Source organism: Malaya genurostris, chromosome 2, assembly GCF_030247185.1.
Source record: "Malaya genurostris strain Urasoe2022 chromosome 2, Malgen_1.1, whole genome shotgun sequence".
Taxonomy (NCBI): domain Eukaryota; kingdom Metazoa; phylum Arthropoda; class Insecta; order Diptera; family Culicidae; genus Malaya; species Malaya genurostris.
In genome coordinates, this window is record NC_080571.1 from 57027052 (window position 1) to 57044662 (window position 17611).

Sequence of the window (17611 nt, forward strand, 5' to 3'; positions counted from 1 at the left end):
GACATGCTGATTTTGTCGAGACACGCGCCATGTCGGTTTCTCAATGTGCAAACAATAACTCACTTTTAGCCAAAGTTCCATAGATCGAATCATTGCGTGCAGAAGCGAAATTCCAAATTGATATTTGTTTGGATTATTCTCATTTGTTTTAGTTCTTGAAAAATTCAGAGCTTTTCCTGAGCGCTTGCATATGTACCAAGCTTGGGAGTGTATGCCTGTTATGTCGTTTAACACTTTCGTATCGTTCAGGCAGAACACTAGCTTCGTTGATACAAATACTTTCCCCAGTACTGTGGGAGAAAGCTCTGCAATTTCTGCATTTACTTTGTCCACTTCCTGCTGTTAGTTCCGTGTTTTCCTTTTGAAAGATTATTATTCTGGGCAGCAAAGGGAAACAGATGAAGGATAATTGTTGTTCCAGATTATTCAGCCTTCTTGATCAACAATCAATAGCGCAAGAGAGTTGAAATAAATCAATTCGCAAGTATAGGCAGTTCCATCCGCAGAACTTCAATCGTTTAGTGAATCTAGAGGATGTATTCAAACGATTTCTTTAAACGTCTGATCCTGTAATAGCATTATCGAATAGAGTAACAACCAACGTGAGTGTACACCATCTTCCCGATTATGCAGCTGAATTAACATTTTTAATTTTAACACGCTAGAAGACAGCAATACCTTATTTTAATATGTATAGCTAATAAATGTCTCACATGAAAGGGCATTTTTCAATGAAAAAACCCAATGTTTGAACACAATTTAAAAAATTTTAAAAAATATCTCCTCCGCCATTTTTTCTATAAACATGCTCGAAAGTATTTTCTATCAAATGAAACAAACCGATTTTTTTTCGTTTGCTCCAATGTTAGATATAGCAGTTTAAAAATGATCTGTTTTTGAACTAGTTTTGCTCATAACTTCGGTTCAGAAAACGCTACCTGAATGCGCTAGTCATGAAAAAATTGGTTTCAACAAACTCTAAAAGATATTCAAAGACACCAAAATCGAGAAGTGAATATTAAGAAAGCTAGAGCAAAAAATCTGATTTTTTTAGGAACACCCTAAGTTGATCTATTAAAATAGCTGTAACACTAAAACCGTTAGAGATACTACAATAGTGTTTTCGGCAAAGTTGCTTGATATAAGTTTTCCAACAATTTTGCCGAAGGATGCAGTCCTCTATCTCAACACATACGGAAAATAATTTTTGGATCACCCTAATAATTAGAACCACCCTAATACCATATGCTTCAAAATATGGCTTATCTTTCACTGATCATTTGTTCCGAAGACATCATAGCTCTAAAGTATAAGGCTAAGCCACAAATGTTTTTGTCCCCCTAAATTGTGGATCCGGACCACTGTGCATTGTGTTCAAACTGCCATGCATTGAATTTGATGCTACATGCTTCGTTAAAACCCTGTGATTTTCATCTGCTAAGATGCGCATAAATAGAGCGTCGCAGTGCACGCAAATTTAGAACATGTAATATTGTGTGATTTGAAAATTCCATGGCATGAAATTCTTTGCAAAAAAGAATTACTGATAGCGACCGCCTCGACTTGAGCCGAAAATTATTCGATCACAAAGTACGACCGTTTATCGACTGAACCACAGAAACACACATTTGCTTGACTGATAACTGGTGCATAAAGTCGCACTTACTAACCGAACGGAAATTACAGTCGGAACCAGTGAAATTCAGTCCCATCCAACAGTAAGTCATTTTAAATGGAATTTTCCATCATTTGACAAATTAGATATTTATGGCTTGCATCGTATGAGGGATTAGGTCATCAATAAAATTCAGTTTTTTTTTGTGTCTGTAAAATTTGTTGCATGTTAGAAAGTTGTTGAGTAGTATAGTATCTTCTTTTAACAACAACGTGGTCCATATGAAGCATTGACTACCGACATGCAAGCTTGCTACGTTTTGTTCATACGGCCCAATAGGTCTTGTGTCCGACACACAGATGACGCTATCACTGTCAAATCCATATGATGTTTATAAAGGACTAACTTTTAAAAGACTATGTGTTTCATGACATTTCGATTATTCAAAAAAATTGTTAAATCGTTTATTTATACCCGGCTTTAACCTAGTGACGATCATTCGCCGGAGTTAGAATAAAATGATAGCCGTTTAAGTGAAGCTTTTTTTGTCTTTATCAATGGATTCAAAACAATTTCGTGTATTAATTTATTATTGCTTCTTGATGAAAAAAATACTGTACAAGCACAGCAAAGATGTCAAAAGTGTTATCCAAGCTCTAATTCATCGAAAAGAACCATTTGTTATTATTTTGCTGAATTTGTGGTGATACAGACCAACTGAGGTGGTAATCAAGATCGTCATTTGAAATTGCGTGAGAAAGTTGAGACCGTGAAGATATCAGAAGACAGTGTGCTTGCAATTATGCATGAACATTTAATAACGAGAAAATGATTTTGATGATTCAAAACAGTGTTTGATCATGTTTACAAGCAATGAATCAGATTTTTTGCGTCGATATGTAACAATGGATGAAGCATGAACCCATCACTTTACTCCGAAATTAGAACGATCATCATCACCATCACAAGCCGATGGCAACGATTGAATGCCATTGGAATTGTTTCCTCATCCACCGTAGAATTCAGATCTGATCACAAAAATTGCTCGCCGGTAAGAAATTAAGCTCAAATGAAGTTACTGATGTGAAACCAATTTTTACGCAAAAGACAAATTTTTCTACAAGCATGGCATCGATATTTTAGAGAAACGTTGGTATGATTGTACTGTTCTTGAAGAAGAATACATTGACGAATAAATCGATTTCCCGCAAAGTATATAAGGAGTGTATCGAAAATAAGCTATCCACATACATTTGTGTTGTACGCATGTATTTATGACGGTTTTCCATGCTCAGATCACAGCATGCGGTGCGTTTGGCTGTCAGCTTTTGTTTGTTTACTTGTTTGTTCGGTTCAAATTTTGCGTTTTCAAAAAGAAGAAAAGAAAGTGAAAATTAAGGTTCTGAACACATGGCTAAGTGAGAAGGGTATTACCGACGACACGACCTGCCACTCGTCTATCAAAACTGTATCGTAAATTTAACTACCCCTCAGTAACTGGAAATGTCAAATCGAAAACGCTAGTGATTTTTTTTAAACTGGCAGCACAAGTTGATATATTTATTGATTTTGAATAACAGTCACCATAACCATGGATACTGCATATCGAAGGCAAAATGATTGTAAACAAAATAAATTTCAGATCGGTTATTATATTACGGAACATTTTAATGGATTTACCTGCCTCGAGCGTAATGTAAAAATTGAAGAGTATGAGTTATGTCTTTTATAAAGCCAAGTTCAAAATTCAGGTCTTAGGGACATTGGGATGCATAATTCACTGCTGACTTGAAACCGTTGTGTGATAACAGCCCAGCGCAAACGAACGAGGAAGACATGGAAATGACCGACAACGAGCTGAGCGAGGCTAGTGCTCTGCGGTACCTGCATAACGTACGGTAAAATGATTTCTTTGTGGAATTCCACTAGTAATCCTCGAATAGTGGCCAACAAGGTGAAATACTGTTTCCACTGCTGCGCAATCAATCGACACAAAACAATTTTGACACCGGCATATTAAACCGAATCCTACTGCCCAGAAAAGCTAGCAGTTGAAGTGTACGGATGAATCGCTGGAAGCAGATCATTGTCCTCGTTCGTTGGTTTCATCCATAGTTTCGATTAAATTCCGAAAATCGAGTTCATTTAAATGCATTTCTGGTTAATTTGGACAAAGTTTAACACTAATAGAACTATTCCACCGCTTTCAAAACATGTTTATTTGTTTTGGGGTTCCTTGGTAACTTGTCCATAGCAACCTAAACAGTGTTGCTCGAGAAGATTAATTTTATCATTTACAAGGGGTCGCTAGATTTGTGGTAACTGGCGGTGAATCGTTAGCGAACAGCTTTAATGCAGATTTTTCTTCGGAGTGCCTGGTCGTGTCGTCGGTATTACTATGCGAAAATTGACGAAGCGGTTTGGAATTCATCATGCCATTGTTAAAACCATTATTAATAAGTTTGGGGAACACTATTCTTTGGATGAGCTACTAGGAAGAGGCAGAAGACCCGGTTCTTCCAACCCGAAACTGAACTAGAAAATGGTATCTCTAATCATGAATAACAAATCAATGTCAATACGTGATTTGGTCAAAAAAGCAGGAACGAGTGTCAGAATGATCAAGCGTATCAAGAGGCGAAATCACCTGAAGACCTACAAGTAGCAGAAAATCTCGAAACAAAGTGTAGAACAGAAGAAGCGAGCAGTAACAAGGGCCCGGAAATTGTATTCGCGTCTTTTGCAGTGTTCGGATGCATGCGTTTTGATGGACGATGAGACTTATGTAAAGGAGGACTCAAAAACCCTTCCAGCTCCACAATAGTTCACTGTCGTCGTTGGGGAGCATGCGGAAAGGTCGATTCAAGTGGAGAAATTCGGTCGAAATGTACTGGTATGGCGAGCAATATGTTCCTGTGGTTTGATGTCAACCATTTTTTACTCTACCGGAACTATAAATGCAGAATTCTATCGATTTGAGTGTCTCAAGAAGAGATTGTTGCCTATATATAAGAAGCATAGTACACCCAAATACAAATTATAATACGGAATACTTCGACAAAATTTCAAGGACACATTTTGCATCGTGCGGTACACTGTCATGATACACTGTCAAAGTGACAATGTACTTTAACGAGTTTTCTATAAAACTAGCAACACTGAAGGGTAAGAACAAGTTCACCATAGTTACTGTTTATTATAGTGAAAAATAAATAAACAGTTTTTATCTGATAATCAAGATCACAAGCGAAATGTAAGTTAAACAATAATCTAGAATGGTTAAGCCACCATGAATATACTACTAGCTGTATTGATATTTGTAGATTCGTGGGTGTTTGTGTTCATTTTTCATCTTTTGTGCTAGTGCCGGTGATATTTAGACTGATTGTTGCAGTTTAATACAGCAACGATAAACATAAACAAACAAGTTTGTTTTGCACCGTAGCAACTAGCATAAAGTGTTGCCAGAAACGATCTCCTTCCACATTTTCAAACTATCGCAATGAAAGGGAGTAATTTGCTAGGCTTACTTGTTCAGGCTGTGAACCAAACATTGGCGGTTCGTTTGTATGGGACTTAGGGGTATTATTATTTGTATTTGGTACACCTCCACTGTTTTGGCCGGATTTAGCTTCGGCTCACTATGCCAAAACCACTTTTAATTGGCTTGCGGAAAAGGGTATCAATTTCGTTGAGAAAATCCACCAAATTGCCTCACCTTCGACCCATCGAACGTTACTGGGCAATCGTGAAGAGCGTCTTCAAGAAGACTGGTAAGGCAGCTGGGAAAATGCAGGAGTTAAAAAAAATTGGGTTCAAGCATCCAAAAAATGCGATGCAACACTGGTCCGGATCTCGATGAAGAGCGTTCGATTAACAGTTCGAAAATTCGTGAAGGAAGAACTTAAATTTCATCCGGTTTTCATTATGCTCAAGTTCAACCTCGAACAATAAAGGATCAATTTTTTGTTTGAGAAAATATCGTTTTTTATCATAATTTGAAAGAAAAAATTGTTGATAGCTTATTTTCGATACACTATTTCTAAAAGAAACAAGCGATATCCCGTTCCACGTATTTGGTCCTTTGAAGGGATCGATCTTTAAGAAATCCAGTGACAAATATGCGAATACTTGAGAAATTAAATTTCTTCTTGAACGAAAATTAGTTTTGTCATTTTTTTCAATCAGCACACTGAATCTTGAATAAGCGTGCACCGGTAAATTGGTGGGTGGTAACATAAATTAAGTAAACATAGATTTCTCACTGTACGGTGACACTAACAGCACCTCTAGTGAGAAACGGGAGCACTTTTTTCCATTAGCTACTGTGGTTGTGTTAAATGCGCAGGCAACTTTATGCATACATTTTAGGAGCATTTACGCACCCATTCTACACCAGACGGCGCTTTTGGTGTCACGGGTTTCTCAACTACAGTACTATTACACTGGGGAATCTAGGTTTATTTTATTTAAGGTGGTAATCAACTATTTCATCGGTTAGATGAAAGCAATGCATTTTATTTTGTTTTGTACGACTATCATAGCGTGTTGCACGCGAAGTTTATATGCACTTTCGAATATGTGCATGAGAGCTCTTCCGACACATAGTTATTTGTATGCATGTAGGGCAATTGTACCAGTATTCATCTCTTTAGTCACGGCAACCCATTGTTTTTCTTACTATTCCGCTTACAATTAACGGTTTACGATGCGACCAATGCTTATATCTTGATATCGGTTATGAGAATAAATATCGCAGTAAAACTAGTAAGGAAATATCAATTTTCATCTTATCATTGGAGCCAATGAAAGGGGAAAACAGATCTCACTCTACCGAGTGAGTTCAATAGATGAGCTGAATTATGAAGGTGAAAGGAATTGGGATAAGGCTACCCTATTTCATTATGCCCCAACGGTTGCTACGACCGTCAGCATATTCTACAGGTATCAATAGTAACCAGGCGTCCACATGGCGCACACCGGTAACCAAGCAATTTCAACAATTCAGTTTCACAATTTTGTTTACTATCTGGGACAGCCAATGTGTTGCATTCACTTTCGTGTTGCTTAGGAGGGGGCGTAGATTAATCCTACTGCTTACTGTCAGAATCATTGAATGGAGAACAGAATATGCATACCGAACCGTATGTCTACCGAACAAAAAGACCATCCGGACAGTACACGAACTAAGCAACAGCTCAGGCATGCAATTACTTGGCAGTGCATGCCACATCGTCAACAACTGGCAATAAATCCGAGTCCGAAGCAAATCGTAACTGTCGTGAGCAAATCCATTTTGGTTTGTAAAAATAAAATTTTATTGGATTAGGTAGCCCTCTGTCCTGGTAGCTTTTTATCTTTTACTATTTTTTCGGGTTGGTAAGTGCCTGTATATGGTTTCGGCACACAGGACCTGGATCATGTGGATTACCGCGCAGTTTTAAGGAATGAATGTAACGGAACAAAACTTTACGCATGCTTACTGGAAGCAAGGTTCATCAGAAGATTATCGCAACAAGCGAAACTGTCGGGGAAAGTTGATGGCACAAATGCAACGGAAAATTAGCAAGTAGATTTATTGCACACCCAGAAGCGTTGGTGTTTCGTGCAAGCGAAACGAACTAAATCGTAATTCCTTTGAGTTTAAACGTAATAAGATGCACCGTGGAAGTACGGCTAGTTCTGTAGGTTCGAGTGACGGCACGTCTGATCGATGCCTTTAGCTGAGTTTGACCTTGGCAATGTAACGCGCGTAGTAGGATTTTATGGAGAAAATCGATAAAACCAATTATTACGTCAAAGCACTGCTACACCGTTATGGCTTGTTCAGATAAAATTGAATAAATTGACTTGGGGCATCCAATATAAAGCTTCAAATTTTCAAATTGAAAATAAACAGAAATAAATATGTTTACCATCATTCATTAGAATATCCGAAAAACGTCACAAAAATTAACGCCTCGTGCGTCACACATTTTGACAGTCAATAAATTAAACTTAAGTTACATACACGTTACTTGAAAATGGCTACTTCATTGTGTCACCCGTTTAAGCTGTATGCGAATAAAGCCGACCCGTTCCGTCAAGTAAGTACGCATACCAATTGAAATCCAATTTATATCAATTGAAGACACCATCTGTGCTCGGAGGAGCTGGTGTCGATTACGTCCACATCGTAAATGCACTAGCAGCTCACTATAGGCTGGACTAGGAGTGCAATTTGGAACCGTATCGTCAATTTCATTCTTGTAGGTGGTCCCGTATGGAGATTTATAATTGGAGCATTTCTAGTTATTTGATTTCCTACGGCAATTGAGGTGCTGAGCCCTAATGGATTTTAAATCGAGGAACCACATTTTACGATACGATTTGTCGGTAATGGATATATGTTCAGGGTATTGCGTCTACATATGTGCGTCTATTAGTTTATAGAAAGGTTATGCATTCACTGTAAAAACTGACTTTTTAACCGAATATTATATACCACTCAATTTTGCTCGACGAACTGAGCAATTGTGTGTGTGTGATGAATATTGTCACTCAATTTTCTCGGAGATTGCTGAACCGATTTTCACAAACTGAAAATTCAAAAGAAAAGTCTTATGGTTCCTGCGAAGTAACTGTATTTCATTTGGATCCGACTTCCGGTTTGTGAATTCCAGGATGATATGCACCCAAAAAGTGAAAATAATGTCACTCTATTCAATTGGTGATTGCTAGACCCATTTTCATAAAATCCCACTCAAATGAAAGATCTTCTAATCCCATACAAAGTTCCTGAATTTCAAAGAGATTTGACTTCCAGTTCTGGAATTACAGGGTGCTGCACTGTAAATATGAATTATAAGTTTAAACGGAAGCTATTACAGTCCCATGAAAGGTTCCTGAATTTCATTCAGATACGATTGCCAGTTCCTGAATTACAGGATGATGAGTGTTAAAAATAAAAACTCAAAGATGGCTCACCCGATTCATGATATCTTAGATTTATTAGTCTGAGGTAGGTCTTAAGACACCATAAATGTATCTAGATTTTTATGCAGATCCAACTCTCGGTTGCGGAGGTAGAGTGGTTAGTGTAAAAATGATAATTTCAAGCATATTGATGAGAAAAGAACTCTATAAATTGGTTAATAAATTTCTCTAGTTTGTAGATCATGATAGTCTATGACTAATAATAGAGAAGAAGGGGGTACTGTTGCGACTAAGTTAATGAAGCAAATTACTTGTCATCGGTATAGCAGGTGCATTACAACAAACACATATCATGTAGGTAAATGCGAATGTAGTGGTGTGTTACTCTTCATAGTTATTGCGTTGGTTTAAAAAATCGAGCATCCACAGTGGCAGTTATTGTTCTTTGTCTGCTTAAAAGAAACCATTTTCATTGAGATAAACAATGTCAGTTGAGTGTTTTTTCAAGTGAAATTTCTCACTGAACACAAATGAGATGCTATTTTGTTGATATTTAGGATCGAAATTGAGATTCCTAGGTTCAAGTGACAAAAGTGCTTTGGGGCAATGTTGTAAACTATCAAACTAGTTGACCCGTCGAACGTCGTCTCAGTCAAAAATTATTTGTTCCAATTTATGTTTTCGAACAGAATTGTCAAACGACTATGTGACTAACGTTTCTCTCCATTATTTTTCTGATTTCTTAATGGTCGTCAAATGGTGAGATAACTAAGTCCTCACAAGTCCCTATCTCATGCCTCCCCGAGCGTCTATGATGACATTTGGTCAATAGAACGGCGTCGACTGGGTGCTATCGCCTTCTGCGTTAGTAGCAGAATGAGAGGGTGCGAAATGGCTTGTAGGTTGAAGCCCATCCTAAAGTGCAGTGTTTATCATAGTATATTACAACATATAATTGTGTTGTTTATTACATCATGTATTTTTATTTTTATTATTATTATTATTATTATTAGAAGAGCGTAACTTACACTGCGACATTACCTGTTATATTGTATCAATATAATATTTCATATATTATCGTCTTACACTATTTTATGTTATTAAATACTATGTTGTATGGTATTATACTGCATTGCATTATATCATATTATATTGTATTATATTATATTATATTTTATTATATTATGTTATATTATATTTCTATTATGTTATGTTATATTGTGTCGCATTATGTTGTATTATATTATATTATATTGTAGGGTTTATTATGAGTAGTACTACGTACCTCTGCGCAAAATATAAATTTGTTTTCCTTATAAGTTATCATTTTTAAAGTAACTTTCAACTAAATATCAAGGTCGTCACAAGGTGAGCTTGGTCCTCACTGGTTCCTGTTTCATGCTTACCCGTGTGTCTGTGGTGACAAAAGGTCGATGGAATGCGTTGATGGCAGAATGAGAGGATGAGAAATGACATATAAATTCAAGTAATATAATATCATAGCATAACGCAACATATCATTTTATTCATTCATATATTTCATTGTGCTATATTATATTGTTTTTTATTATTATTTTCATTATAATATTTATTGTTATTATTATTAATTTGTCATCAATAATAATAACATATATTATTTTTATAGATGTGGATATTATTATTGTTATTAGAAGAGAAATATTCTACTTCCTACAGTATTGCGAAGATAGAAGATCATAACTGACTCTCTACATTGACTGTTATTTTATATCATGTTTTATAATATATTATATTATATTGTATGACATTGTATTATATTATTTTGTAATCTATTATATCATTTTATGTTATATTAATTTCATTACACTATGTTTCATTGTATTTATCAATATAAAACATTTTGCACGGGGGCGTAAAGGGGAGGGAGCATCAGGGCATCGGACGAATTGATGACTGGACGAGGGATTGTGGATAGCCAGCCCAAGTCACTTGAAGGAAACTTGTTTCCTTCTGAAGGTTTGAAATGAGTCTGACGCGCCCTTCTCAAACAAACCATCAGGCGGGTTCAAGCATGTATAGCGATATGCTTCATCCATGCACTGGATATTATGGTTGGAAGAGCATCTTTTATTCCCGCGGAATACGAGTAAGTGACTCTACTTACGTATCCGCCCAACCCTTTTTGTTCGCTTTTCGGTAACAGCTATAGTAAGAAGGTGAATGGATGAGTCATATCGGGGCTACTGTAAGTCTACCCGCATCCACTGGCAAGTCCTTGAACTGATGGTGGCTTCACTTCACATCACATCACATCACATCACATTATTTTTCTGATTTCTTAATCTACAATCAACGGAATTCGACACACATTTGCTTTAGCCCAAATAGAAAGATCACCAAAAATTAATGTGAAGATGTGAAATACTTCTGTTTAGCAAAAATTGAGCAAATGTACAGATTGACACTCCATTCTTTGAGCCCTCTCTAATGGCTTCGACATAATAGACGTTTTTTCTTCCAGATGTGATCCTTGCTTCCGGTTCTGATTATTTGGTAGAGTAATATATCCTAGTAATATATTTGTATTTAGCCCAAGTAATCAAAAGCTCTTAAAAAAAGATTTGGCTTAAGCAGCATACAAAACATTCTGAACAGACCGTTTTCTAACGGAAGCAGCTAAAACTACAGATTTCTTCTAAATAACCTAACAAATAAAATTATCTACAGGATTCCTAGAAATTTAAGCTAAATCAACGGAATCTAGCAACAAGCTTCGTTGTGCTTGCCTTTATTGTTCATTCAACAATGTTCAACGATCAGGTGGAATGACTAAACGTAAGTGATATTTTTCTATTATACTTTCATGCCTACACACATCAAACAACAACGTTTAACCCTTGTAATAAAAATTACCAATGTGAGTAAAGTTCTGAGTATTATTCGTGTGATTTGTGTGAATGCGATTATGGTACTTCATATCATCTGATATGTAACTGTCCTGCATTGACGCAGCTACGTATCCGGGTTTTTGGTTCTCCATACATGGTTGAGTCTGTGTATGCGGAGCTAAAATTGAAGGATATTCTCTCGTTTCTCACCCAATGTGGTAAGGAGCTATAGTCAGAAGGGTTCATCGTTCTTCCTGGAGTGAATGAATCCCTTCTGTATTCACCTTAAATAGAATTTAGCAGATTGTTTGGCATCCTTTGGGGGGTACCGAATTTAAGATCTCTAAATCCTCTCGGGGGTTGGAGGTTTTATTAATAGCAGACTGTTCGGGACCTCGTAGAGGTTCAGAATTTACTTCTGCTTCCACTAAATGTGATCCTCAGCAGATTGTTCAGCATCCCTTAGGGGTGCAGAATTTACTTCTGCTTTTATGTGTTTTTGTGTCGTCAATTTTTCCCATCCTCCTAGTCCAACCCTTACCATTTCCTTTCAATCCTTCCCTCTTATATATCGGTAAAATGATGCTAAAAACAAATTTATGGCAAGGCACAAATCTCCAAATATCAAGGGGAACGTGCCATTTGAGCCAATTTGTTCTGAAAATTCTTGTAATAAAAATTATCAATGGGAATTATTCTTTGATTCGTGTGAAAATTTTAGGTTTCTCAGGACTAAAATATCTCCAAAATTGCCTGATTTTCCCGTTTCCAAACTCTTTTCAGACACAAAATGCTCAATACCGGTAAACACAAGAGCATTAAAACCAGGGCTAAAATCAACAATCTACTGTTCCAACTGAGTTCCTATCCACCTTATTAAAAAAAATTGGACCCCTTCGAACTATTACTAACTTCAAAAGGTAGCTTTTACTAAACTTCAAAAGGTTAATGAGAACATTTAGCTCTCATTAGCGAATCATCGACGCATTTTGCAGACCTATCTGGGAATTTACTGTTCACACGGAATCAGAAAGTTGGAACTTTCTACTACTAGAACTGGCCTAAAGAATAGGTATCGTATCCATCCTGGAACACACAGTTCGAAAAAATCTTGTGATTTTACATCTTATAAGATGCACATAAATGGAGCGTCGTATTCCACACAAATTCATGTTCAAGAACATGTAAAATTGTGTGATTTGAAAAATACATGGCTTGAATTCGAATGAAATAAAAAGCAAAAGATCGATAGCAGCAGCGCGACTTGAACCGAGAAACATTAGGTCACAAGCACATCGGTTACTTGACTGGACCACAGTGCTTATTTCTCTTCAATGAATAATTAATACATATAAATACATACAGCGGCCCTTGGTAACCGAGTGCAAACTACACTCGGAGCGTGCAAAATTCTGTGCGAATAAAATATTACGTCATTGGAAAAACTAAGTACAGTTTTTGCAATGACTGAGCGGAGATATATATTGGAGAAGCCAAGTGAAAGAAAAACTAACAGAAAAGATGAATTTTTTGGAAAAAGATACGCTCAGAGACAGGACTCGAACCTGCGTTCTTATGCATTCCGTGCATACGCGCTACCATTTCGCCACTCTGATCTTGCTTTAGCCACACTAAAACTCACAGACATAGTAGCAACGTACATCGAACATGGTCTACATCCTGGCCGTCACTCGATCGATCTCATATCCAAACATCTTCTCTGTCCATCAAACACTAGTCCTCTCGCTTTTTACCTATTTCTCCGATCAAGCATTGAGTAGGAGAGTGTATTTATAATCGCTTGTCACCTTCACCACGGAATGCATAAGAAATAAGAACGCAGGTTCGAGTCCTGTCTCTGAGCGTATCTTTTTCTAAAAAATTCATCTTTTCTGTTAGTTTTTCTTTCACTTGGCTTCTCCAATATATATTTCCGCTCAGTCATTGCAAAAACTGAACTTAGTCATGGCGGCTTTACGTCAAACTAAAAATTAATAAATCGTTAAAAACTAAGTAGTTGTGAATTGTATCATTTGTAGAATTCTGTCACCTGTAAAATTCATTATTTTTTTCTGTGCAGGTGACTCGCCAGAAACTTCGGGAGCTTGGTTGGAAAGTTTTGATTCAATCTGCATATAGTTCGAAACTGGCATCAAGTGACATCAGGAATCTGAATAAATAAGCTCATAATGGGACGTTCCTCATATTTAAGGGGTTCGTGCTGAAAAATTGACATCAAGAAAGAGTTGTAAAACTCAATCAGAAGAGTTTTTCGCCAATTGGGACCAAGATTTCTATGAGAGAGGCATAACTAAAAGATATCCTGAAATGACGAGGAAGGATATTTAACCTAAATCGGAAATTTCTGAAAACGTTAAAATAAAGTTCATGTTAAAATAGAGAAATTTCTTCAACATTATGATGAAAATCAGTAAAGCTACTTGGAGGACGATTCGAACGATAATTAATTTCTACAGTAAAACTGCTAGTTAAGCATTATATATCTGTTGCGTTTTACAGCATTTTACGTAAAGTGGAGGCCCGGCTTCAGAGTTACAGGTTGATATGTTTATCTATCATAAGTAACAAATCGTACACACTTAGAAAATTTCGCAGGATTTGGCAATTTTTTACCGAATTTTCAACAGCTGAACCCTCGGTAATCAGTTCGGTAATCAAATTGATTACCGATCGTTCGGTAATTGCTGAACTGTCAAACAACTACCGTAAACTACAAACCAATTGGATCTAACTGATTGTTCGTTAATTTTTTATTTGTTTGTTTTCCTTTGGTTAAAATTCTGGATCTTCGGATTTCAATAAACAACACACATTCACAAAAACGAATGAAGGAAATTCCAACCTGTTGTGGCTATGGTTTTATTCCACAAAAAAAATCAAATCAAATGCTCCGGCTGACCGGAATTATGAAAAAAGCAAAGCCTTGGTATTACATCCCTGTAGTGGAATTTGACCTTCTTTTTCAACAGACTTCGCAACCGATTCAGAGTGTACAGAACCAGTGCATGGCTGGTGCTACGATTCTACTGACACTACGAATCCTTCCACTTCCAGGTCGGGGCTCGAACAAACGACAACTGGTTTGTAAGACCGGCGCCCTATGCATTGAACCGCCAACCCGAGATTATGAGCGCCTTCCAAAACACTGCACAATCCGTCGACTCCACCAGAAATTACCCTCGAACGATTTGTGTAGGCAGCAAGTGGACAAGTGATACAAAATTATTTTCTGCCTATAAGTAAACAAAAAGCTTTTAGAGGTTCTATTGTTTTAAAAACTTTTGCACCTGTACCTCAATCCATTCGATGAACTCTTCAAGATTTTTTTCGTTTGGTTAATAGAAAGACACTGAAAATTTTAATAACTGTTTGACAGTTAGTTTCACGACAATCAGTTTTCACAGAACTTCGGTTATTGGAAGATAATTTTACCATACGGACAGTATGGTTTTTACCATACTCGGCGACTATTCAGATTTACCGTATGAATTGTATATCTATTTACAAAATTCTGCAATGAAAATTTACGTAAGACTGATCGTCCGGTAAAAACTTGCATAGTTCTTGTAAAAGAAAACTCATGTACCGAAATATCGGTCATTTCTATAGATTACCGAAATTTCTCGTCAAAAATATTACCGAACAAAGGAATTAAATCTTAGTGTGTACCAAATCGAAATGAATCGGGATTCCTCAAAATCAATACCATTTTTTTGGAGCTAAGTTTTTAATTTAAAATGTATCCATAGATACGTTTTCGATATATTCAGATAGCTTAGAATAACAACATTCCAAATCGCATAAAAGCGTTATTACAATTTAACCATTCGATCGAGGCCATCGTGTTACTTTTTGTGCCACCACTAGCTAAAACAGGAAAATGTCAATGCGCCTATTAAAAATCTGAAACAGAGACTGTCATTCCGATAAACGGGTGAATCCATCAATTATCATTTACGTGAATGTAGGGTGCAGTGGATCATCACTTTGTTTTACCTGTTCGGCTCGACCGAAAACGCTTCCCCCTTTTCTGCTACCGGGGCACGAATCCTTTTCGGTTCGATTGACGTCGGTGTCTATGATGTCTATGTCGATTTTGCACTCGAAAATGTAAATGTTACCGAAGGAAAATCGTCAATGAACTCACACTCTATTTTATTTCTGTCCGTTTTTGGCGAAATACTTGCAATATGAATGGTGGAGTCACTGCCAGCCGGGAAAGTGTTTATACCGTCGACCATGGTAGCTTACTGAACCTTTCAAATAATGTTTTGTTCACCCAAGTTTTGGTTCATTGAATTCATTTATCTGTTCTCTTTGCGATATCAGACAAATAAAAACAAATGTTCTTTAATCATATCACATATTTACATACAATATGAAGGAGTTATTTTATTTCTACCACATTGAGTGATTAAAATATGAATTAATATTTTTTATCTTGAAACAAGTTACTCGCAAAAAAAAAACGATTCTTAAACGATTGATCTTGTTCGCTAGTTCACCTTTAATTCCAAACTGTAGACTGACCTCTGACGCATGTTAATGGAACGCTGTCTTATTCGAATCGACGACACGGAAAAACCCATTTTCCATTAACATAATTAACGATGCATAATGTTAACGCGTAGTAGTATATATTTTTCGTTGACACTTAATTTGGACTGAAAGGTCTGTCCCACAGACTAGTGATTGGAAGTTAACCGATGAATAGATTGACACAATGTTAAAATCATTCGGTTGGATATCAACTTTTGAAACTATGCTCAAAAAGTTTTGGAATCGTGACGGTTTTTTTCCAGGAACAATTGCATTTATTGATTGATCGATCCATAAGTATTTTAAAACAAATGAATTAAGTAATGGCATGTTCAATGTTTTACAGCAGTCATTAATTTAATTACACTTGCCATCACTTCAATTATCGTTTTCCGTTGGCCTAATTGTTGATTTACGTGCTACGTGCAAGTAAAAGCAAAATGCTGTTTTAATGGGTGGAAAAGTCTTGCGTTTACAATTGTCTACAAGAAACAAAGCGTCTCATTTTTTTTTAAATTAGTTAAAAAATCAATTAAATGCAACATTATAAATAACTTTGTTATGATATCCTTTCCAACCATACACCCTAAGTTACTGACGATTCACCATAGTCGTATGTGGCCGGGCATTGTCCTGATGGAACATAACACCTCTTCTACAGACTAATTCTGGATGTTTCAAGACAATCGCTAGCTTCATACGGTCTAGTAGGCTAATTGTAGAGAACAGAATTCAGTGTTTAGCCATAGGGAAGCTATTCTTAATGAATAGTCCCTCCGGTCCCACCAAATGCATAGCAGAACTTTCTCAGCTGACATATGTATTGTTTTACTGCGCTTCAACCGTGATCGTTATTGCACAAAATTCTCAGATGTGACCACTTCATCGCCTGTTTAAGAATTTAGTATCGAAGACAACGGGGCTTTTTTGTAATCCTAATTTGTGAAAATTGTTGGAGACTGTTTCATGATTTATCATAAGCGCCTGGACGATGCTATGACTTCAAATGCCAATCTACATCGAGACCATAATTGCACGTAATTTTTATCGACTATCTCAATCTGCAAATCCGTTAAACCTGATTAATTTATGTGAAATTGACATTTTTATACTAATCACGCAATATCTTCTAAAGTCGGATCTGACTAAAAATCAAGATGTTTTATAGGATTCTTTCATTTGAATCTTAGCCATCTACGAGAAAAATGAGTTACACAATTAAATTTCGTTTCACATATCATCTTGTAGTTCCGGAACCAGAAGTCGGATCAAATTGAAATTCAGGAACCTTGTTTGGGAGTATACCACTTTTCATATGGCTTGTTGGATAGCTATTACCACAGACTAACAGACAGGACACTCAAATTAGATTCTTCAATCATTTTAACGGTCATTTCGAATATTCCTTTATTTGGGACAGTACTCACATGTGTCATGATGGCGCTACGTTACCCTATCAAAAACATCCTGTCTGTCATCTCGACTGTGTTTATTTTTTTCATTTACCAACAGAGTTGCCATTCATACAGAATTACCTGTAATCTATTGATTTGTATACGTCCATGCGAATTTCATGCAGGATACAGATTTAATACATATTGCCAAAACTATATACATAATTGTGCCTATTTCTCATCCTCCAACGCAAGACAAA

At 36.6% G+C, this 17611-nt stretch overlaps 1 protein-coding gene across 1 annotated transcript in view; it reads right to left on the reverse strand.

The window, feature by feature from the left end:
• Window positions 1–17611, reverse strand: part of LOC131432497 (b(0,+)-type amino acid transporter 1) — a 166223-nt gene that overhangs the window by 134953 nt on the left and 13659 nt on the right. The window lies entirely within an intron of this gene.